Raw genomic sequence first — 23,836 nt, 5'->3', positions numbered from 1 at the left:
GGGAGGTGGTGGAATCTCCTTCCTTTGAAGTTTTTAAGATCAGGCTTGACAAAGCCCTGGCTGGGATGATTTAGTTGGGGATTGGTCTTGCTTTGAGCAGGGGGTTGGACTAGATGACCTCCTGAGAACCCTTCCAACCCTGATATTCTATAATTGTAGGATTCTATGAAAAGATCCATTCCTACTTTCCACCAAGGTCTGCTGGGAATGCTGTGTATTTTCATTGCCTCTTTTTGCTGCTTGGCCTGCATTTCCCCACATGTATCAAAGCGGCTCACCAGGACTTGGATATCTTTGTTCATGTTTGGCCAGTATACGGCATCTCTGGTTTTCTAGATACAGGCTTCTATTTCAGAATGGTTCCAAAGTATTCTTGGGAAAGTTTCTAATCTCAATTATTTGGGTATTATGCTTTGACTGCCTTTATATAAGATGGTACCTTATACACTCATCTCTTCTTGATAGTTCCAGTATTCTTGAGAGGCAGGTGGGCTTCTCTCTGGGGTCTGACCACCCTGATGGAATGACAGATGTTAGCACTTGTCAGTCTTTTGTCTTGCATGATTTGTTCTCAGATTCTTTCCAGCCTTTGCCTTGAAACTGGCACATAACTGCCGTGGAAGATGCTTTCCATGTCTTTCTGTGTTTCTGTATTTCTATTAATCTGAAGATTTCATGCTTATTCTGTTGCCATATTTTCAAACTGCAAGGCTGCTTTGGATAAAGAAGGTCTCCGTGTACATCTCAGTTCCTTTCTTGGGGTGTACATCTAAGCTGCAGCTTTGAAATTTCAGTGGTGTTCAGTGAAGGTGCTTTGGGGCTGCTAGCAGCTGATTTTAAAAAACACTATAGTGATTTTTGGTCACTTTCTACTCAAAGATTTCCTGTCCTTCAACATACTGGTTGGACTTTTCACATGGGAATACTATTGCAAGACATTCCTTTTCAATGTGGGCACTCCCCGCCATCTGTAGCTACCTGTTGCTGTCCAAACTGTGGTGAAATAGTGGCTTTCCTTATCCAGTAGCTCTTGCCAATATCTATCTTTGGCACTGAGTATTGAGACTATTTTTGCTTTTGCCAAGTCAGGTAATATTTCTTCAATTGTAGGCATTTGGCAGTGAGCCCTTTTAAGTGCTTTATTTAAATTGCTTGGGTCCATGTAAATACGTAGCTTGGGTGGCTTCTCAAGGGCTACCATGCTGCTTCTCCAGCTTGCAAGCTCTGTGACTTGAGCAATAATACCTTCTTTCCCTTCCCTTGCTTTATTGCTTCCAGTATTTTTTCTCTTCATGAAATGGATACTCTGAGAGGCAGGTGCCGTAGTGGCATAATTGTTTTATTTATTTCCGGGCGCAATGTGCCTGGGAAGACACCACAGTCCTTCAGAAACATCTTGGTAATCTTTCAGCAGCTTTGCTGCAGGAACGCCACAGTGCGTTGTCTGCTCTAGCTCTGTTTTTTATTTTGCTTGTGTGTCTATTGCAGAGGTCCCCAAAGTATGTGGCGCACCCCACTAGGGTGGCATGGATGACTGTCCAGGGGAGCGTGACAAGGCCAGGGCCAGCCCCCATGGGGGCGAGGAGGGAGCACCACTCAGCCCCTCCCCACCCCCCAGCTCTGGTCTGATCTGGCCCCTCACTACGTACCCAGCTCCCAGCCGTGCGCGCTCCTGGCCCCATCCCCAGCTTCGGCTGCTGGCTGCAGCTCTGTTCCCAGCCTGGGGCTGAGGCTGGGGTCAAGGCTGGGAGTGGGGCTGCACCTGGCCGTGGACCTGGCTGCAGCTCCACTCCCGTCCTTGCCCCCAGCTGCGGCCCCAGACCCACCCCAAGCTGCAGTCCTTTACCTTTACCTCCAGCCTTGGCCCCTTTACCTCATCCGTGGTCCCCTCCACGAGCCGCCGCCGTGCTCCAAGCCCTGGCTCAAGGGGGATGAGGAGGCAAAGACAGGGGTAAGGAGGGGTTCAACCCTCAAAAGTTTGGGACCACTGATCTATTGTATTAATTGTTTGTTCCAGGTCTAGTGTCTCCATGTTCATGAATTCACACGTTTTAGCTGACAGCACTGACTTCTGTGTTGTCTGTAATACTGAAATTTCATCCTGTGTACTTTTCCTTGGTATTCTGCTTGTACATCGTCCCAGTGATCTTATGATCGTGCTGTCATGTAATTTTAATTTGTCTTTGCTTGTTTTCAACTTCACTTTCTTCTTGCCTATGCTGAGGAAGTAATTGTAACCTTGTGTGCTGCTCCCTTGATGTTGCATCTGGTGCTAGTCTGAGCCTTTCAAACTATTTATGTTTTGCTGTTTTTGCTCTACATTTACATCAGATACATGCAAAGGCATCATCTTCTGAGCCACTGCTTGGTGCCTCAGTTTGGCAGCTATGTACATCTCAGTTCCTTTCTTGTAGAGAATATTTAAGCTATAGCATTCCTCGGTAGGGTGCTTTTATTTCTTTGCTTTCCTAGTTGGCAAGCTTTGACAATGATTTCTCTTGCCACAATTATTGCATATGACCCTGTATGCTGGTGAGCTCCCTTACCAGTGCCACACCCAAGTCTCTTTCAGGCCCTTTCTTCAGGGCACGCTTTATTAATTCAAACATAGACTCCCAAAGGAACACAGAACAAAGCTCTCCCCCCATGAACACTGAGGTCCCAGAGGCCTGTCACTTTGCACCTCTGCCTCTAGAATAAGGACACACCTCTTCCTTTAAATCCCTGCTGACTCAAATGTCAATCAGGCAGCCTTAAAGTATCTTCATGACTTACATATTTGAGCTTAAATCCAACTCAGGCCTCAGCCCTGTACATACCCCTGGGCATAATAGCTGTTGGCAGTGCAGCCTAATGGGCAGAGCAGTGCACAGAAATTCAGAAGACCTCATTTCTATTTTCAGCTCTGCCACTCACCTGCTCGATGACTTTGGTCAAGTCATAGCACCACTGTCTGCCTCAGTTTCCCCATCAGTAAAAAATGGAGATAAAGCACTTTACAAAGGAGGCAAGCAGCATTATGATGTACTGACGAAAAGTGCTATATAACAGCTAGGCATTGTTACTATCACTGCTTGTACTTCAGTGGGGCTACTCATGACAGTAAGAACGACGCCCACGAATAACTATATGCAGGATTGCGCTTTTAGAATCAAACCCTGTTGATGTCTGTGGAAGTCCTTCCTGAGCTTTCTAACAGGCCCTTACTGACTTGGTTTCCTTTCTAATTCATAGGACTTATGATAAAAATTGCTTTGTTGCCTCTTTTTAATGAATTTTTTAAGGAACAAATGGAGTAACTTGCTATGAATAATGGCTGGGCTAATAGAACAGTATGACAGTGTGTGAAATAAAGGCAAAACCCATCCGCCTTTATATCCACCTCGAAGACCGGGAGGTATTAATTTAGAATAGCATATTAGTAATCATGAAGTTGATGTCTTATTACTACATCAACAGTATGTAGAAAGGAAAATTGCAGGTTTCATACGTTGACATGGTTATGGTGATAAATTAGGTATACAGAGGAGCTAATGATTAAACTAAATGGAGATATGAATATGTATTAGGTATTTTTCTCAAGGTCAACTTTGGATGACACAGCAAAGAGATAGTCAATAACAGGAAGTCTTCAGTCAATGACTTTCAGCTATAACTCAGGCATCAGTATTCATTAAGAAAATTAAAACAGGCAAAGAGAAGAAAGGGAATAGGAGCTTTGTGTTGGAATTCAGCAGAAAGAATAAGGAAGAGCAATTCCTAAATACATTATGAGCCTGATCTTTTAGGAAAACATCCAAACTTGATTTAAAAATTGCCAGTGACAAAGAATCCGCCATGACCCTTGGCGTGGTTAATTACCCTCACTGTTAAAAATGTGTCCTTGTTTCCAGTCTGAATTTGTCTGGCTTCCATTTGCAGCTATTGGATCATGTTATGCTTGATGGGAGAGCCCGTTATCAAATATTTGTTCCCCATGAAGGTACTTATACATTGTGTCAAGATGCATGTGGAACTGCATTGATGTAGTTCCACAACTAAAATGCAACAAAAATGATTAGGGGTCTAGAACACATGACTTATGAGGAGAGGCTGAGGGAGCTGGGATTGTTTAGTCTGCAGAAGAGAAGAATGAGGGGGGATTTGATAGCTGCTTTCAACTACCTGAAAGGGGGTTCCAAAGAGGATGGCTCTAGACTGTTCTCAATGGTAGCAGATGACAGAACGAGGAGTAATGGTCTCAAGTTGCAGTGGGGGAGGTTTAGATTGGATATTAGGAAAAACTTTTTCACTAAGAGGGTGGTGAAGCACTGGAATGCGTTACCTAGGGAGGTGGTAGAATCTCCTTCCTTAGAGGTTTTTAAGGTCAGGCTTGACAAAGCCCTGGCTGGGATGATTTAACTGGGAATTGGTCCTGCTTCGAGCAGGGGGTTGGACTAGATGACCTCCTGAGGTCCCTTCCAACCCTGATATTCTATGATTCTATGATTCTATGTCAGTGCACAAAAGAAGGCTGTGCCTGGATAGGCAGGTTGTTTAAAGCTGGGACTGGGTATGGTAGTGCTGTGTGGTGATGGTCACTTGTACTGTGCCTGACTCCAGTCCCTGCTTCACGAGTGCCAAATGCAAGAGTTTACAGAAATGGCAGTTTACTCTATTGGCTCTGACAGATTGTAGCAAAGAGGCGTGGCAAGGGAGGGCCACACATGTCTACACAGACCTATATGCAGAAGTGTAGACTTGACCCCTACTGCATTTCAGCCTTGTCAGTTGGAGCAGAATTGATCACCATTGAGTTGCACCACATCTGAGTTGGATCTGGGAGTCCTGACTCTGGGGGCAGCTCCCTTTGGCCTTCACAGGCATCACACTCACACTAAGGGCTGAGCTGGGGTCCATGGGATTGTAAAGGGCATATGGTGGCCCAGAATTAGTCTCGATCTCCAAACATGAATTAATTAGAAAACAACTAGCGGATGTAATTGATGAAGGGCCAGAGTCTGCAACCCTCAGCAGTTCCACGAGTTGTTCTACTGGCTTTGATCTTGGCCTGTGCTTACAGGAGGCCAGACTAGCTGATCACATTGATCCCTTCTGGCCTTGGAATCTATGAATTTATGGAGTCCACTGATTTCTGTCTAACTCTCTGTAGATACGCTGATGCAAGGATCCTTAATGCACACAAGGCCTCAGAGCAGAATTGGTCCTGACAGCTGTCGAACATGAATAAATATGTTTTTAACTGGGCCAAATTCTGTTCCTGTTTCCAGCTGTGTAGCCTTATTGACTTTATTGCCATTGAAGTCTGCGCAGGGTTGTACTAGTAAAATGGAGGGTAGGATTTGGCCCAGACTCTTCAATGTATTAACACAATTACAAGATAGATACAGTCCAAATGGGTTTAAAACTCTTTGAAAATTTAACTGCTATGTACTCAGATATGCTTGTTATTAAGGTAGGCAGCATGATAGTGGAGCACTGGGATTCAGGAAACTTGGATTCTATACCCTAGAAAAGTCATGTTGCCTCACCCTACCCCCTCCCTTACGGTCTGTTTAGATTGTTAACTCTGGTCTGTTTCTGAATGTGTCTGTACAGCACCTTGCATAACGTGTCCCTGATCTCAGCTGAGGCCCAAAAGTGCTAGTGTAAATAATGACACAGAATTAGTACTTAAACATTGACAAAATTTACTAGCTGTTAAAAAAGAAATATGAATTTCAGGGGAGGTAGCAGCGATCCAATGCTCTTGGGTTCCTTTTGAAAAATCACAGCCCTAATAATAAATTAACCAGCCATGCAATAGCTCAGACCATCATGCTGTGTTCAGAAGTCAGGCAGAGTCCAGATTTAGTGGTCAGTAATGAGGTTGATGGCTCAGTGCATCTCTGACATCACAAATGCGCTCTTCAGGGTGCTCTTGTACCATGTAGGAAGGATGGTTCAATGGTTATGGTGCTAGCCTGGAACTCAGGCAGCATTTCAATTCCCTGCTCTGCCACAGACTTCTTCTGTGTGACCTTGGGCATGTTACTTAGGCCAAGCTTTTCAAAAGTGACTAGTGGTTTTAAGTGCTTCAAATTTTGGGTGCTCAGCTTGAGGTGCCTTGAAGGGCTCTGATTTTCAGAAAGTGAAAAGCAACCCACACTCTGAAAATCAGGCCCCATTAAGATGTCTCAAATTGGACACCCAAAAACTGATGTACTCAAAACCACTAATCACTCTAAAAATCTTGGCCTTAGCCTCTCTGTGCCTTCATTCCCCCTCTGTAAAATGGGGATAATGGAACATCCCTACTTCACAGGGCTGTTAAGCAGATAAAGACATTAAGGATAGTGAGGCACTCAGATACTATGGCAATGGGGCCAGATAAGGACCAGAGTTTGAGAGATTATTTTTGAAGATTTGGTTTACAGATTCTCTCTGATACAAGCATGGAATAATATTCACGTACCCTTGCCACCCATCTTGTTGTTAACCCAGTCCACAGCACTGTATACCCCACAATGAGGTGCTCTATGCGAATCTGTTCTTAGGAGACATCCCTATGTTTTCAGACCAACACGTGGATGTTTACGCATGTTGCTTGCGCTGACCTTGGTGAGAGTTGCCTCTTTGAAAAATAATGAAAATCCCAACACACTCTGCAGGTTGTACACACAGGAAAATTTGGGGATTACCGTATTTCAGGCAGTGATAGTTTCTCTAAAGAGACTCACTTTATTTGATAGGTTTCAGAGTAGCAGCCATTTTAGTCTGTATTCGCAAAAAGAAAAGGAGAACTTGTGGCACCTTAGAGACTAATATGTCCATCTGTTTGCATTTGGAAAGGAAGATGATGTCTGTCTGTATCTGTATGAGTTTTTTCATGAAGTTGATAGATTTCCACTTCATATGGCTAAATTCAGTGCCTTGCATAATGACAGGTTTCAGAGTAGCAGCCGTGTTAGTCTGTATTCGCAAAAAGAAAAGGAGTACTTGTGGCACCTTAGAGACTAACATTTGATCAAATTCCTCCTCCGCAACTGCTTTTGTGTAAATCTATAAAATAAATAAATGAACAAGAATAACTTGCTTAGAGACTGCTTTTCTCTCTAACGGCATGCATGTATTTGTTTGCTTTGCTTCTGATTTGCTAGTATAGAAGTCTGTTGTGGGGTGGTTGTTTTTTTTTGCTTCAGTCTTGCATTGGGGTGATGCGGAGCTGCACCCCCCCCAGTGGGAGCACTAGGGGGCATTGTGCATCCACACAGGGAGCATGCACCCACGTGTTGCTGTACAGCCCTTCAGGGCCAGGGTTCTGCCTCCCTGCACACCTCTTTTGGGCTGGATGGCACTCCAGAGTGTACAGGGACAGTCACTACCCAACTAAGAGCAGAAGCTCCTTGCAGCCCAGCCCAGGCCTCTTAACGAGAGTTGGGTGAAATTTCTCAGTTGAATTAGTAAATTCCCCACAAAATGCAGTTTCAGGGCCACCAAAACTCTTCCTGAATTCTGGTAGAATTTGGCCAAGTAAAATATGAGGAAAAAAGTCTAAATGGTTTGTTTTGATATTTTAGAAACAAACTGCTTCCCTCTGAAATACCGTTTTGCAACAATAACCAGAATATTTTGTTTGACCCCAATGATTTATTTGGTTTGGTTGTTTCTTATTTCAGCAAGAAAACTCCCCAAAACTCAGTTCTGGTTTGAAATGAACTGATTTAAAATTTTTTTTAATTTTTTTTATTTTTTGGTTAGTCCACCAAACCTAAAAATTAATTATGAGCTCAGCTGTACTCCTAACTCATGTCCCAGTGCTCTCTTTGTTGGATCAGACAGCTCCCATCATCTTCAACTTGGCCCACAGTTTCGGGTTCACTTGGAACTATCATGGAAAATGTTTAAGCTAACAAAGTCTTCGGGGGTGGGGGGAGTAGTGTGTTCAGCTAAACAACTTTAGATCACTGAGAAATTAAATGCAGAGTTAGGGTTTTATGACAACTAAACAGCTACATTTGTAGAGTAATTTTGTGGGGACTATTTTGAAATGTGGAAGTAATTTCAGATCATATCTGTCTGTCTCAGGAAGAAACGAGGGTAATTTCATCCATACTCAATTCACTGTGTGTTGTGAATGATAGAATCTCCTTTTGCTGCATTTCATGTCTGCAGAAGGTGTTTGGGTTGATGGAGAGAGCACCCGGGCAGATTGAAATTTGGGCAGCACAGATCTGCCCGAGAAGTTCAAACATCCTGACCTAGTGCCCCTTACTTAATGAGCAATGGGGCACCAGGGGCTGGGCAATGGGGCAGCTTCTCTGAATTTGGAGAGGAGCACGATTGAAAGAGTGATTCAAATTCTACAGCTAGAATCAGCTTTGCAACTCTGTGAAACAAGATGCATAAGACTATACTGCATTATTTTATGATCTAAAACATGACTTCTTCTGGCACTGGTGCAGATTATTACTATAGATTATTTTTACTACACAAGTGGACCCAAGGTAGAACTGTGTCCTGCCATGTTAGGTGCTGAATAAACACATAGTAAGACAGTCCCTACCCCAAAGAGCCTTATGCTTTAAATAGACAGGGAAAAGGAAACAGAGGTGGGACATGACTTGACCAAGGCCGCACAGCAGGTCAGTGTCAGAGCCAGGAATACAGCTCAGTTCTCCTGAGTCCCAGGCCACTATCTTATCCACTAAACTGTGCTGCTGCTTGGCAGAATGCTGCGATATGTCTTATAGGATCAGACTGTGTAATGCAGCAAGAGGAGAGCATCCTAATGATTATTACTAGTATTAGTGGTGTTCCTGTAGACACCCACGGAAAGTTCCTGTAGTCGGTGGGATTGCGAGAGTGCATGTGAGAGCAGAATGCAGCCCCCACTTTGCATGTCTTGCAAATATTTTCTTTAAAATAATTTATAGCAGGTGTATTTTCTTCACCCGAATGTCCAGTGCTGCAAATGAGTATACAATATCCTTTGGAGTTGTGGCAGTACAGATGACTCCAGAAGAATCATTTATTTGGCCTCTGAATGCTATTGTTGCCAAACATATTCCTCCCGTTGTTACCCTGATGCCTCTTTCTTCTCTTGTAAGTCACCCCTGAGCAGAGCCCAGTGGCTTGTTCAGTGCGGGGGGAAGGCAGTAGCCCACCTTGAACACAGGAGGGAGACAAAGGTCCACTGACAGACAAGCTGATGTGACTGCGTGACAGGAACTGCTGAAATGACTTTAAATATTCTGCAAAGGGCAAACATCAAAGATTGCGCTTGTCTAAAGGAAATGATTGGTGAAGTGTTGTATGCTGGCTTGCCTACAAGGGGAGCTTCTGTGGCACATCAATGTCGGAACCAAAGATGTGTCTCTATCCGGTGCTTAAATGAGCTCTTGGTATTTTGGTTGCAAATGGCACAAATTGTTTGGTTCCTGACAATGTTCTAGGCACTGTGAATTGATGTACTGTAGAGACTGTAAATTAACCCTTTCTCTGGGCTTCCCAGCTTCTCCCTGTCTCTGAGGGCCCAGTTCTGCAAACGCTCCTGCATGGTACTGTGAGTTACTTTATTCAGGGCCCTTTTCATCCGTCAGTCTCAAAGCGCTTTGCACAGTTCAGTAGGTAGCATCCCAATTTTACAGATGGGGAAACTGAGGCACAAAGGAGCAGACTGAGTTGCCTTAAGTCACACAGCACAGGTCTGTGGCAGAGTCAGAACTGAGCTCTCCTGGCTCCCAGTTCAGTGCCCTTTTGACTAATGTTATTTCCTTGGACTGTAAATTCCTTGGCGCGCTGGGTCATTTTGGCTCTTGCACAGCGCTGAGCATATTCTTGGCCTTTAAATAACGGCATGGCTTTTGCATATATTTCTTAGGAAATGCATTATTGAAATCCTTAGCGGATGACAAACCAAATTCTACTGCACTATGTGAAGGAACAGCATTTACCCCGAGAATTTCTGAAGGGGAAAAAAACATGTTCACAGCAAAACTCCAATATCCAGTTTGAGATCACAGCACTGTCATCAGAAAGGAGAAAGAACACAGACTCAGAGGACCCCACTAGACTACACTCCTGCCTGGGGAAGTAAGAACCTAATTACCTTCCTGCATGGGCTTCCTACCCATCATTCTCACCCCCGCCCCCAAAGCAGGAGGGTGGGAAGAAGTGGCGTGTGGAAGGAGTCTCAGCACCCCCAGTGTATCAGCCAGAACAGCTGAGGAGCTGTGGAAGTTTGCTACTGGTGTAGACTGGTAGCAAATGATTACTTCCCTGCTTCCAGAGCAAGGAGAAAGCAGAGAGGGGTGTCCCTGAGATGCAGTGCAGGATGGGACTACTCCTATCTTAGCCTTGCTTAGCGCTCTGCCTAAAGTCTGTGGAATGTAGAGATGGAAGGACTTGTTAGGCCAGCTGATACATCCCCAGACTCATTGTACTTCCAAGCTCTCTGAGCTGCTCTGTCAAGTCTTGTTCGAAGGTAAAGTGCTTCTATCTTCTAGCATGAAATTCAGTATTAATATGGCCTGTCTGTAGTAATAGGTGTATATTACTTGAAAATGGCTCAATAATACTGCTACTTTGCTAGCTTCCCCCTCACCCCCCTTATGTTTAAACTCTCTTTAGGTCCTAGATGGAATTTCTTTGACATCTCTCTCAAATTGCATTGTTTTAAGACAACTTTGCATTTTTATTGGCAGCCAGCTGTAATAGAGGAATCCATATGGCTTTGCTGTTGCTTTCTAGAAGCCGTCTGGTCACTGTGAAATATAAAGCAATAAGGTCTTTGGCTACAGCTTAATCTTATCAGTGGAGTTCAGGTAGTGCCAGACAGAAATTGTGCTGCTAACAAGTTTTTCCAGACATTGCTGGTCTGGATGAAATGGGATGGAAAATCTGAAAATATGAGCATGTGCATAGACACATGCTGGGTGAATCAATGAGATGGGAAATTCTAAGTGTGCTGGGCAGTGACCCATTAATTGAAATAAATAGCTTTCAGGTGCTCATATTCTTTACCACTAACACTCTTCTGACTTTCTTCCCACTATTTTGGATAAATCTTGCTATGAAACATCAACTCAGAAGACAGAAGCCTCAAGAATTAGGCACTTGTGATCCTTCGTAGTCACCAGAGAGGAGATAGTGACTGATGGTTTCTGAATTTCTGAGGTGCAAATCAGCAAATGTATTTCCCTCTTCTCTAAAGGAAACTGAGAGAAGTGTCAAGGTGCAAAGCGATGGGGAGACTGCCTCTTAGATGCTATAGGATTTGATCTTCAGAAGCTATATAATACCTGAGCTTGAATGTTAATATCCAATCCTGAATGTGTGTGAAAACTCAGACATGTTCTTGGGTTCTCTCTGAAAGCCTGCTAACTCCATGAAGGCTGCTGAATCCCTGTCCCCATGTCTGATGTTATAAACAGTGATGATGCATGATCACCATGCTACCTGCCCACTGGAGTTTAAATCAGAAGAAGACTCCCCCTCACAACGAATGTACAACCCCAGCTCACGGATGTCTGGAGGTCAGAGAAGTCTCCATAACTCTCCAGGGAGCCATGACATAACTGTATCTCCCATAATGTAATTCAAAAAGAGTGATAGACTTTGCTATTTATTTGGAAAGAGTCCAGGCCTTGGGTCTGGCTGACCTGAATTTAATGCTGGACCAAAGGGTGGTGGGAAAGGCTGCTGAATGCCACCTTTCTGCTCCTCTTGATCCTGTAAATAGCTGGGGACCGGTTCCCCCATTCTCTCTCCCCCTGGTGCAAGTTACAGCTTCCCTACCCTGCAATGGCTGGAGTTCAACCCAACGGGACGCTATGCTAGCTAGGGATCACCAGGGTGCCTGCACCATTTCAGCCATGCCAGTGACACAGACCTGGAGGCTACTGGGATGGTTACAGAGCCCAGTAAGTCAGCTTTATAAGCCCCTTTGCACCACAAGCAGGTGCCCTATATTTAATTAATCGTTGTCACAATTAACCATTCATTCTTCTTTCTAATGCGTATGATTTATTCCACAACCATTAGGGGGAGCTCGGACACGTGGCATACTCTGGATATTATGGAAACTGCGGAGAGGAAGAAATTACCAATGCCTGTGTAAAGCTGCCTGTGTAAAGCTGTAGAGATGGTGGCGAGCAAACCTGCTTGAGGCAATGCCCAAGGAGAACCCTTCCCTGCCATACTTAAAAATGTGGTATTAGAGAGGCTGCCAGATTGCTTTGCCTGACATTCCTGAAGTGTCCCGGCAACCTTGCAGGCCTTACGTGGAGGTGGGCGCGACATCTGGAACGGTTGTTATTAGTTGAGAATAGCTCTAGTTGCTCAGACGTGTCCCAGGATTATAATCACCGCAGCAGGAAACTCCCAGCAGGCTCAGGTAGTGCTCCCTCTGCTTCAGTTTCTACCTTTTACATGGTACATAGAAATGTGATTTCTTCTCTGTGGGTTAGGTATTGGGTGGGGGGATCTGCAGAGGCCAGGGTCAGTAACGTGAAGGCCCTATAGCTTCTCACGGGCTTTGTGGTTCACTCTCACCATCTCCAGCTCCCTGACCATGAATCGCCAACCGAGATGGGCCACCAAGGCCACCCCTGCCCCTGGAAGCGCCCTTAAAGGAGGAATGTCCTGACATGGGAGGGGCTCTGTGGGAAAATTCAAATGACCGTAGATAATTCCCTGTGGGTTTGGGTGGGATGACGTGTACACACCCGTCCGTGGATCTCCGACCCCATGGGGGGCTCTCTGTGGAGTTTGAGGGAGGGGTGATGGTATCGCAAAGACTGTTGCCTTCTTCCTTCCACCTGCCTGGGGGAGGGAATCCAGATGCCAAGAGCCCCCTTTGTGTGCCAATCCCACAGGACAATCCCATCTCAGTCAGAGAACAAAGTCATCAGGGTTCAAGCCATGACGTAGCAACTTCACAGGCTTAGTCAGAGCCTGAGTCTGGAATGTCCCCACATTTGAATCATCTTGAAAGTTACATTTAGAGCAGAACCTGAAATGACTGAAGTTCAAGTGGCAAAAAATGAGTTCTGGGCCTCCTGCATGATTCATCAACAACAGCATTCCCTATACTTCTAGCATGTGTCAAACATGTGTCCTTATTGTCTGAACGGTGCCAGCTTCCCCTGTCTGCAGTTACATACAGTGTGTGTATGTATTTTGTACATTTCCCCTCCTGACTAGCAGGGGGGCACCACGCTCGAGCGTAATAAATTTAGTATCTTTGAGAACTCTGCAGTTGTGGACTTTGTTCGTGTGCGTCAGCCTAGACTCGAACTGTGCGTGACCTCTCGGGTATAATTCGCAGCAGTTCTTGTGCGTGACATCTCGGGTATAATTCGCAGAAGTTTGTGTGCTTGACCTATTAGGTATAATTCGTAACAGTGCTTTTCTGCAGAACTGCTGCCCAGCCATTCGGTCCCTAGTCTGTAGCGGTGCATGGGATTCTTCCGTCCAAGGACTCTGCACTGGTCCTTGTTGAACCTCATCAGATTTCTTTTGGCCCAATCCTCTAATTTGTCTAGGTCCCTCTGTATCCTATCCCTACCCGCCAGCGTATCTACCTCTCCTCCCAGTTTAGTGTCATCAGCAAACTTGCTGAGGGTGCAATCCACACCATCCTCCAGATCATTAATGAAGATTCTGAACAAAACCGGCCCAAGGACCGACCCTTGGGGCATTCCACTTGATACCGGCTGCCAACTAGACATGGCGCCATTGATCACTACCCGTTGAGCCCGACAATCTAGCCAGCTTTCTACCCACCTTATAGTCCATTCATCCAGCCCATACTTCTTTAACTTGCTGGCAAGAATACTGTGGGAGACCGTGTCAAAAGCTTTGCTAAAGTCAAGGAACAACATGTCCACTGCTCTCCCCTCATCCACAGAGCCAGTTATCTCGTCATAGAAGGCAATTAGATTAGTCAGGCATGACTTGCCCTTGGTGAATCCATGCTGACTGTTCCTGATCAGTTTCCTCTCCTCTAAGTGCTTCAGAATTGATTCCTTGAGGACCTGCTCCATGATTTTTCCGGGGACTGAGGTGAGGCTGACTGGCCTGTAGTTCCCAGGATCCTCCTTCTTCCCTTTTTAAAAGATGGGCACTACATTAGCCTTTTTCCAGTTGTCCGGGACTTCCCCGGATCACCATGAGTTTCGAAGATAATGGCCAACGGCTCTGCAATCACATCCGCCAACTCCTTTAGCACTCTCGGATGCCGTGCATCCAGCCCCATGGACTTTTGCTCGTCCAGCTTTTCTAAATAGTCCCGAGCCACTTCTTTCTCCACAGAGGGCTGGTCACCTCCTCCCCATGCTGTGCTGCCCAGTGCAGTAGTCTGGGAACTGACCTTGTTCATGAATACAGATGCAAAAAAAGCACTGAGTACATTAGCTTTTTCCACATCCTCTGTCACTAGGTTGCCTCCCTCATTCAGTAAGGGGCCCACACTTTCCTTGGCTTTCTTCTTGTTGCTACCATACCTGAAGAAACCCTTCTTGTTACTCTTAACATCTCTTGCTAGCTGCAACTCCAGGTGTGATTTGGCCTTCCTGATTTCACTCCTGCATGCCCGAGCAATATTTTTATACTCTTTCCTGGTCATTTGTCCAATCTTCCACTTCTTGTAAGCTTCTTTTTTGTGTTTAAGATCAGCAAGGATTTCACTGTTAAGCCAAGCTGGTCGCCTGCCATATTTACTGTTCTTTCGACACATCGGGATCGTTTGTATTCTTGAAACAAACAAAGCACCCACTGAAGTCAATGGGAGTGTTAGGTCCACAGGGACTACAGGACTGTGACCTATGTGCTGTCCGACAGCATATATAACGGGCAAGCGCATGGGACAGTTGGGTTTCAAACCTGTCCCTTTACTTACCAAAGAAACACTGATTCTAATGGACTGGTGAATCTAGCCAACACATCAGATTTGCTAGACACCCTGTTTAGGATTTGTAAACGTTTAATTTGTAGTGATAGAAACTAAAATGAGAATTAAAACGATGAGTGTGTCAGTCCCTGGAGGGCCCTCTCCTCATCCCCCCTCCATCTGGAGCAAAGAGGAATTGGAATTAGACATGAATTAATGAATAAATAATAGTTACACAAATATGTTTATTAAGATGCAAGGCTTTTTATAAAAAACAAAATCATATTCACAGGTTAAAATTTATTTATTAAGCTTGTAGCAATTTCATCCAATAGCTTCATAAATATTAATTACTAATTAAACCTTAATAGAAATTCAAAATGCTTTTTATTTTTGATATAGATATATAGAAACTGTTGCATTTAGATGGAGAACTGGCTCAGTTTGGGACTCTGATCAAAAGGGATTTACAAAATATTTTAGAATGGGACACTGGGTTAATCTGGCATTTGTTTTGATCCCAGTTGTCCTTAGTGGTTGTGAATTATTCCGCCCTCCCCCCCCCCCCCCGCAACCAATGAAAGAAGACCTGTAGGCCAAGCTTGGTGATGGGTGTGGGGAGTAAAGTGGGGGCCTATAGCAATGTCTAATTGTACATTATTGCTCATAGTTTTGACTGATTTCCAACAAGAAAAGATAGCGGGCCCGTTTCTCAGCTGGTGTGAGAGTAGAAACAGTCATCACTAGAGAGGAAACCTTGTGTTAAGGAGTTAGAATCAGGACATACGGTGTCTGGCTGGGGTAGTCAGAGGACACTGAGGGTAGGTGTCCAGATTCAATGGGGTACCTAGGTTCAGTAGGCTTCTTTGACAATCCCGGCTCTATTCTGGGTTCAGCAAGAGACTTTGCTGCCTGGCTTTTGGTGTCACTTAAAGCCCAGAGCCTCAAAGGAATTTAACTCTCATGGGAGTTAGGCATCTAAACACCTTTGAAGATCTGGGGTTTAGGCCCCAATTTTCAGAAGTTGTCACTGTTTTGGGGTTCCCATCTTGTGGCCTGTTGGATCTGACTTTCAGAACTCATGAATACAAACTGCTCCCACTCTTTTAATGTGGAGTTGTGGAAGTTCAGTGCTTTCTGATGATCAGGCCCAAGGTGTCTCAAGTAGGCTCCCAAAAATCAGTTGCCATGTCTGCAAGTGTTGGCCTTAGCTTCTCTGCACCTCAGTTCTCCCCATCTGTAAAGGTGTTGAGCCTTGTGAAGGGATACACCCTCACTCCGATGTGAAGGAGGCTAATGAGCTCCTCTGGGCCTGTTCCGAGCCAACGAGACACACCTGCAAGGCTTGCTCAGCCAGGAGGGGGAGGAGCTTAAAAGGGGGAAAGTTACCACAGGAAGGGGGTGGTGAATGGGAGAAAGGTTACTCTGTCTAGGGACTGCTGGTAATAGAGAGGAGATAAATGTGAGACATGTTGCTCCTGAAGCCATCCTGACTGACGGTAAACAATATGCCCCAGGAAGAGGGGTAGAAGGTAAATCCTGTGAAGGGGCAATAGACTCTGTAGATCTGAGACCTTAGAGATGACTTTAGGGGCTACCTGAGAGACTGGTCCTTGTTCCATCCAGATCTCCCTCCTCCCCTTGCAAAGGAACGGGAAGGAACAAGAGCCAAACCCTGGCCTGTGGGTGGTGGCCTGCAGAGAGGTTCCCCCAAAGACTGCCAACTGGAGGGAGAAGTGAGGGTAACCAAAGGACACTGGGACCCAGGGAGCCCATCCCCTCCCCCAAAGCCTTAATCCATTAGCATTTGCAAAGCATGTTCATGAGGTGTTTTGGGGACTCTGTAAAAGTTCAAGTATTATTACCACAGTGCACAACAGAAGTATTATTTTTGCTTTTGTTCTTAGATATGTGCTTTACTGCTTTAAAAACACATAACAGCAATTATAGGGTTAATTATTGGAGGCACCTGTTAAAACACAATGGGCCAACTTCATCTCTGCTATAATTCCATGGCTTCAATTGATGAGTTACACGGGTGATGTATCTGGCCCCATGGTCTGCTGTTCCTACCAGCTTGAAGTCACTGAGACTAGTTACTGTGCTTACAGTGAAACACATGTGTGTAAATGTTTGAAGGATCAGGGCTTTAAAGTGCCTGGGAACTTACAAAAGCTGATACACTACTGTGACTAATATTCTCACTTGAACCTGTGCCTAATTAAAGGGACACCGCCAGATTAAAAACCATATTTTAAACACAAAAAATCTTACCTGTTTTGAGAATGATAGGGTGTAAAACACAATGTTTAATTAAAGTCAACCATAACAAGCTTTCCCCAGATCATCTGCATAACACAGGCCTCAAACCCAAAAGATTCATTTGACTGAAGGTATTACTTTGGTCAAACAGCAGACTGTCTTTCAATTTGTTTTTAACTAAAACACAGAATAAATAAGTAGATGCAGAAAATAAATTAAGATGGTTTTGAGCACAATAAAGTTAAATGTATGAATTTAATATGAAATTATGAGAATTCATCAGGAATAATAAAGCCTAAAGAATCTATTATAAAGTAATCAAAGTCAAAGTGGCAGTCTTAACTAATTGAATGCAATGAAGTTTTTTTTTTTAAAAATTAGTATTGAAATTATGGCTCTTTCAATACAGAGCCTAGCTGAATGGTTTATGTGACAGTTTAAGCAACATTAATTTAGAAGTTAGAACTGTAAAATAGTTAGAAATGCTTATTTGAATTGCATAAATGTCAGCTATTCAAAATCCTTTCACCATGTAATGATAAACACAGACAATCTTGCTTCTTACACACACATGAATATGCAGGTAGACACCATAATATACTCTCAACCTCAGGCATGTGTGCTTAATGACTTAAGGTCTGAATGAAAGTGCATTGACATCAATAGAAAGACTCCTTTTGACTTCATTGGGAATTGGATCAGGTCCTTAAAGTTGCTGTCTGATTTTGTAATTCACAGTTGAGTGAAACTATAGATAATATTCTCTGGGTGAGATCTTCACGCCATGTTGGTCTACCTCTACTCCCATTGAAATCAATGGTAAAGCTCTCATGTTCAATGGGAACAGAGATAGGCCAATACTGAGTGCTTTTGAAAATCTCACTCATCATACAACTCATCTTTTAGCTTATGGTTGTTTCTATCATTTGGTTAAATTAGCATAAATATACAGAAAAATCTTTAGTATTATAATTATTAGTCTGGTGCTCCAAACAATTGTTTCAGCATGTGAGAGGATGACAATTTAATGTAGTTTTGCAGGTCTTGAATAATTTAAACAACCTTTGCTACTTCCTACATATATTTTTCTGTCAATTATTCCTTCACTCTGCAGATAAAACAGTTAGAAAGCAGAGAATTGGGCTCAAAATGTAGAGAATTTACAAGGTCTCAGTATCCTTGCTGATCACTTATTGATTCAAAATTGTATCCTGGTACCTAGAGCATAACTGGTTAGTGGACTACAAGTTCACATAAGATAGTCAAGACCATGTGTAGCCTGGAACACAATGGCACTAGATTAAATAGCAAGAACTTGAAACCCTAAAATGTGCAGTAATGTGAATGCAGTGATATAACCATGTAGATCCCAGGATTCTAGGAAGACAAGGTAGGTGAGGTAATAGCTTTTGTTGGGCCAACTTCTCTTGGTGAGAGACAAGATTTTGAGCTCACACAGAGCTCTTCTTCAGGTCTGTGTAAGCTTGTCTCTCTCACCAACAGAAGTTGGTCCAATAAAAACTATTACCTCACCCACCTTGTCTTTGTAATGCTAACTTATTCTGTGCTATGGAATTCCTTTCATTCCCATGTCAGTGGGACTCAGTGATTGCACACAGGCTATAAAGTTACTTACTCCTGGGGGAATTCGGAGCCAAAACATTAAAAATGAAGCACACAATATTTTAAAATTCTGCATATTGTATTTGTCAAAATGACACAATATAATCATTCTGCTTTCAATTATTTTAGTAATTTATTTAAACTACAATGCAGTGGATGGAGAATGGGAGTGAAGAGCATTGGAAGAAATCCCCAAACCTCCTTTGTCTAATAGTAATGTAGCTAGGTTTGACATTTTATTTCTAGTGATTAGTCAACAAATATATGCAGCCATTTGCTCACTGTTACATCATAGGTAACTGAAGAGCAAATGAGGGCTTGGGAATTAAACTTACAGTTTATATTGGCTACTGATCATCTCCAGAATGGTCAGTAGCAAACAGTTCATGGAGCATATTTTGATAGGAAGTTTTCAGTGTAAACGTTTAGACCAGTTCTAATCGTTAAAGCACCATAAGCATATATAAGCCATACTGTCCTTTAAAATAAGACTCCTTTACACCACTCTGGCAATGTAAAGGAGCCTTAAAACTTTTACACCTGTTTTATACCCCTGGGGGATTCACAGAGACAATGGGAACAATTCATTAAGCAGGCAGGCTGCTACATTCTCTCTGCCTGAGGGGGCAGAGCCTGCCCCACATCTACCTCCTCAGAAACAACCCAAATCCCTGCCCCTCCATGCTGAGCATGCCACAATAGAATGTGAGAGGAACAGAGGGTCTTTCTCTCTCACACACAAGACTGCCCAGCCCCCACTCCCATGGCGGTGATTTGCATCTCTGCTAGCTGCTCCAAATTGACCAGCCTGTGCTGCTGGGGAGGGGCACGTGACCACTCCTGAGTCTTCCCTTTGCTTCCCCTTCAGAAGACATTTTTCTGCTGGGAAGCAAAAAAATCTGCAGGAGACATGAATTCTGCCCAAGTGCAGTGACACACAATTTCCCCAGGAGTAAAAGTTAAGCATGTGCAGAAGTGCCTGCAGGATCAGGGCCCTAGATCTTTCGGACTTTTGTGCTCCCCCCAGACTGAGGCCACTCTACACCCAGCTAATTGTCATTAGCAGAGTGCAGGGGGCCCCCAGCCAGGCCCCCTCTTCCATGGCCACTGCATCAGCTCCTGGGGAAGAGGCTGGCATCTGAGCTGTTAGGATAGCTCTGTGCCACCTGAGATTCCTCTTATACTGGAGCGTTTGAAGTCTGGCTAGTGGAGGGGACAATATCGCCCTACTTCCTTTGATCTGGTCCTTTGATGTTCTCTTTCCTTCTTTAGAATATGGCTTTCTTACACACCGAATCCTGTCCAGTACCTGCAGAGCACACTTTCTAATCATGCTGTTCATACAAGCTGACAGTATAGTCATGCATGGCATCAAGGATCCACTTACTGATTTTTGAATTAGCCCAATGTATGTTTCAAAGACCTACTTATTAAGGTCTGTGTACTGTGGACTGACACAATGAGGCATCATAAAAGCATGTAAGTGCTATGTATTATCACTGCATTTCAGTCCTTGTATGGTGTTTCAAAGACACCTTAGGTCAGAGGTAGGCAAACTACGGCCCGCGGGCCAGATGTGGCCTGCGGGACCCTCCTGCCCGGCCCCTGAACTCCTGGCCCAGGAGGCTAGCCCCGACCCCTCCTCTGCTGTCCTCCCTCACTCGCAGCCTCAGCTTACTGCGCCTCAGCTTACTGCCGCAATGCTCTGGGTGGTGGGGCTGTGACCTCTTGCTGGGCAGCGCAGCTGCAGAGCCACAGCCTGACCCGGTGCTCTGTGCTGCACGGTGGTGTGACTGGCTCCAGCCGGGCGGCATGGCTGCCTGTCCCGGTGCTCTGGGCAGTGCGGCTGTAGCCCTGCCAGCCACCGGTGCTCCAGGCAGTGCGGTAAGGGGGCAGGGAGCAGGGGGGTTGGATAGAGGGCAGGGAAGTTCAGGGTGGTAGTCAGGGGGTAGGGTATGGATAGCGGTTGGGGCGGTCAGAGGGTGGGGAACAGGGGCTTTGAATGGGGGCAGGGGTCCTGGGGGGGCAGTCAGGAAGTAGAGGAGGGGTTGGATAGGGTGGGGGGGGGCAATCAGAGGTGGGGGGATCAGGGGACAGGGAGGAGTGGATGGGTCAGGGGTTCCAGGGAGTCGTCAGGGGATAGGGAACGGGGGGGTTGGATGAGACAGGAGTCCCAGGGGGGCCATCAGGGGGCAAGAAGTGGGGGGGAGGGTCGGATAGGGGTTGGGGGCTAGGCCACGCATGGCTGTTTGGGGAGGCACAGCCTCCCCTAACCGGCCCTCCATACAATTTCAGAAACCTAATGTGGCCCTCAGGCCAAAAAGTTTTCCCTCCCCTGCCTTAGGTTGTATCGAAGCATTCGGAGGTTCTGTGCCCCTAGAAACCTTATGAATCCTCACAGCAGAGCAGAAGATAAAAAAGGGAAGGTGCAGTGATGAAGCATAGTCGTTAAATTATAGTTCCTTTTTCCTAGTTTAATTTTTGTTGGCCTTATTCTTCTGAAAGTATTAAAATTATTTATACACACACGCACACACACACACACACAGTATTTTTCAAACAACAAAAAAAGGTAGAGAAATGCCCTTTTCCCCCCTAAAAGAGGGGCTAGGATGGGTGTGTGTGACAAGGGACAATGACACATTTTTGAATGGCTTAGAATCAAATGCCAAAAATCACAACTTGCTCCCTCCAAAATCATAAGCTTTGTTTTTTTTCCCTCTTTTTTTTAAATATACATTTTGGATCTTTTTATTTGACTTCTGTGTTTTGGGCCTTCAGAGTGCACTCAAGTTACATTTTCAAATATTTATTTCCAACCTCAAAGGCTAAAAAGGAACTATTTTTTGTAAATGAAAGCCAAGATTCTCACCCAATCACATGACTCCAGGATCTGGGGTTTTAAGAAAAACACTAAATGTTTCAAGTATTGGCAACACTGTGTGCTGCCGTGTTTCAGGGCTTGCAGCAATAATGGTGGCTCTGTGCCACATTGGGCACCTTAAGCTAGCACAGGAGATGTTCAGACTTGACTGTGACAGACTGCCTCACTCTGTAGTGTGCTACCAGCAGATAGTCATAGAATTTAAGACCACTAGATCATCTAATCTGATCTCCTGGTTATCACAGGCTACCAGCACCACCCACATCCCCACACTACTAAACCCCACAGCCAAAATTAGATCAAAGTATTACAACCCACAGGAGACTAGACTGTTATGTATCACAGACAGAGAATAGGAGGGACTGAGGTACACCAGTCTCCAAGGCCTGTTGCAATGGCAGGGACTGAGAGCGATTCCCAGACAATCGTGGCAAGAGGAATACAGCAGTTTTCATCCTCCAGAGCTATTGTTTCAGGCTGTCTGCAGACTCAGACATCACTGCACTGGTTAAAGTTGGTTCACGTTCTCAAGGTTAACTTCACAATCCCAAGGGCTAGAGACATAATTTAAAAAAAAAAAAAGAGAGAGAGCTCGCAGTACAGTAATGCATGAAGAGGTGGATTCTGTTGCAAATCTCATGGCTTTTTTTGACGGATAACGAAGCCTGTCACAAGGTGTCAGAGCTCATCGTGGACGTAATAATATGCTGCTCACCACTGTATACTCTAGTCATTCCCTGCGCTCCTTGCAAGACCCAAACATTGTAGACTGAGTTCAGGATGGAGCTGAAAGATTTAACTTGAATTTCTTTCCTTTTATTAGAAAATGAATGTCACATTCAAATTAATTTGGGCTTCAAATTAATTTTTTTCCCGACCTTTTAGAATTGCTGCATACGAATTCTAGAATTCCTTTTTCCAAGCGCAAGATTTTCTCCTTCTTATTGGTGTGATTTTCCAAACTAGCTTCTTGTAAATAAGGTGGATTTCTTTGAGTCTTGTTTTCTTTCTAAGGTGCATATGGTTTCCTTACCATTTTTAGTTTAACTTGGGTGAGTGGTGAGCTTCTGCTTCCACATTTGAGCAGAGTTGGGGGTTGGGATTCAATCATCTAAATGAGATATGAAAGGGGTTTTGTATTGATTTGCATATAAAAGTTATGAAACCCAGTATATGGGAACACAGACAAATTAGTAGGGCATAAGAAGTGTGAGTGAATTGCTGTTTTATTAAAGCTTTAAGATAACATGCCAGGGTGTCTGAAAATAAAGGTCAAAAGGAAAAAAAAAAAGGGAAAATGTAAATGTATGCACATAAACAGACGAGGGAATGTGGCTTTACTAATAACTCCTGTGCATAAAAATTTATTTTTCAACACCACAATCATTTCTTTTACCCTATTGGGTGTTTTAAATGTGCTCTTGTGCATATAATATTAATTTAGTCATAAAATAAAAGGCAGTAATTCAGACAGACCATGGGAGCTATTAAATTGAAAGTACCATGTGAAGTATTTGTGGTTATGGTTCCTTGCAGTTCTGGGTAAGATGCAAACAAAACACTTGTGACAAGATGAAAACGTTTGCCTTTAAAATACCTATATACGTTCAGTTTTTTGCATCTGCAGCCTTGCATTTCTGTCTCACGGTCTGATTGTGCCACTGATTTTTTTTGGGGGGGAAGGGCGTAAAATTTCCCTTTTAAAAACTTATTAATGAAAGGAGGCTTTATAAAATATGCAGGCTTTTAAAGGGGCTGTGTATGCTCTCTGTTTACATTTGAACTAGCTAGTGTTGTGGGGAAGCTTCTTTTTATCCCCGATCAAGTTCACTGCCTTAGAAAGTGAAAAGATGTTTTTGATTGTCATGCCCATTCATGAACATTGCACTGAACACTAACCAACAGCAAATGTGCCTTGCTTTGAAGCTAGTCAGCTGTGTAAAATATTCCCCCATAGCCTCCCTGCAAAGCTTGAAGCAAGCATTCCAGCCACCACACTGGCAAGTTCATAAATAATAATTAATCAACATTATTAGCCCTTAGTGTACTTTCCATGTAGCTGTACCCCTGTGGTAAGGTTGTGAGCACACAATTGCTTTTTACAAGATGTCTGTAGGTGGACAGCTGGGCAACGCAAACACTCCCCATCCCACAGACACTGAGACCATATTCAGTCAACCTGCCCAGCTGAGAAC

General features: G+C 44.3%; 1 protein-coding gene across 1 annotated transcript in view; it reads right to left on the bottom strand.

Annotated features, from left to right (window-relative positions):
- The window catches only part of ADSS1 (adenylosuccinate synthase 1), a 229,222-nt gene extending 206,711 nt beyond the window's left edge, over window positions 1–22,511 (bottom strand). Inside the window, exon 1 of the mRNA XM_073349803.1 lies at window positions 22,508–22,511. The gene's annotated coding sequence lies outside the window, so the exon portion shown is untranslated. The remainder of the gene's footprint in view (window positions 1–22,507) is intronic.
- Between the last annotated feature and the right edge of the window lie 1,325 nt (window positions 22,512–23,836).

Source organism: Lepidochelys kempii, chromosome 6, assembly GCF_965140285.1.
Source record: "Lepidochelys kempii isolate rLepKem1 chromosome 6, rLepKem1.hap1, whole genome shotgun sequence".
NCBI lineage: Eukaryota > Metazoa > Chordata > Testudines > Cheloniidae > Lepidochelys > Lepidochelys kempii.
The sequence above is the reverse complement of the archived record's forward strand: the minus strand, read 5'-3'. Positions and strand labels throughout refer to the sequence as shown.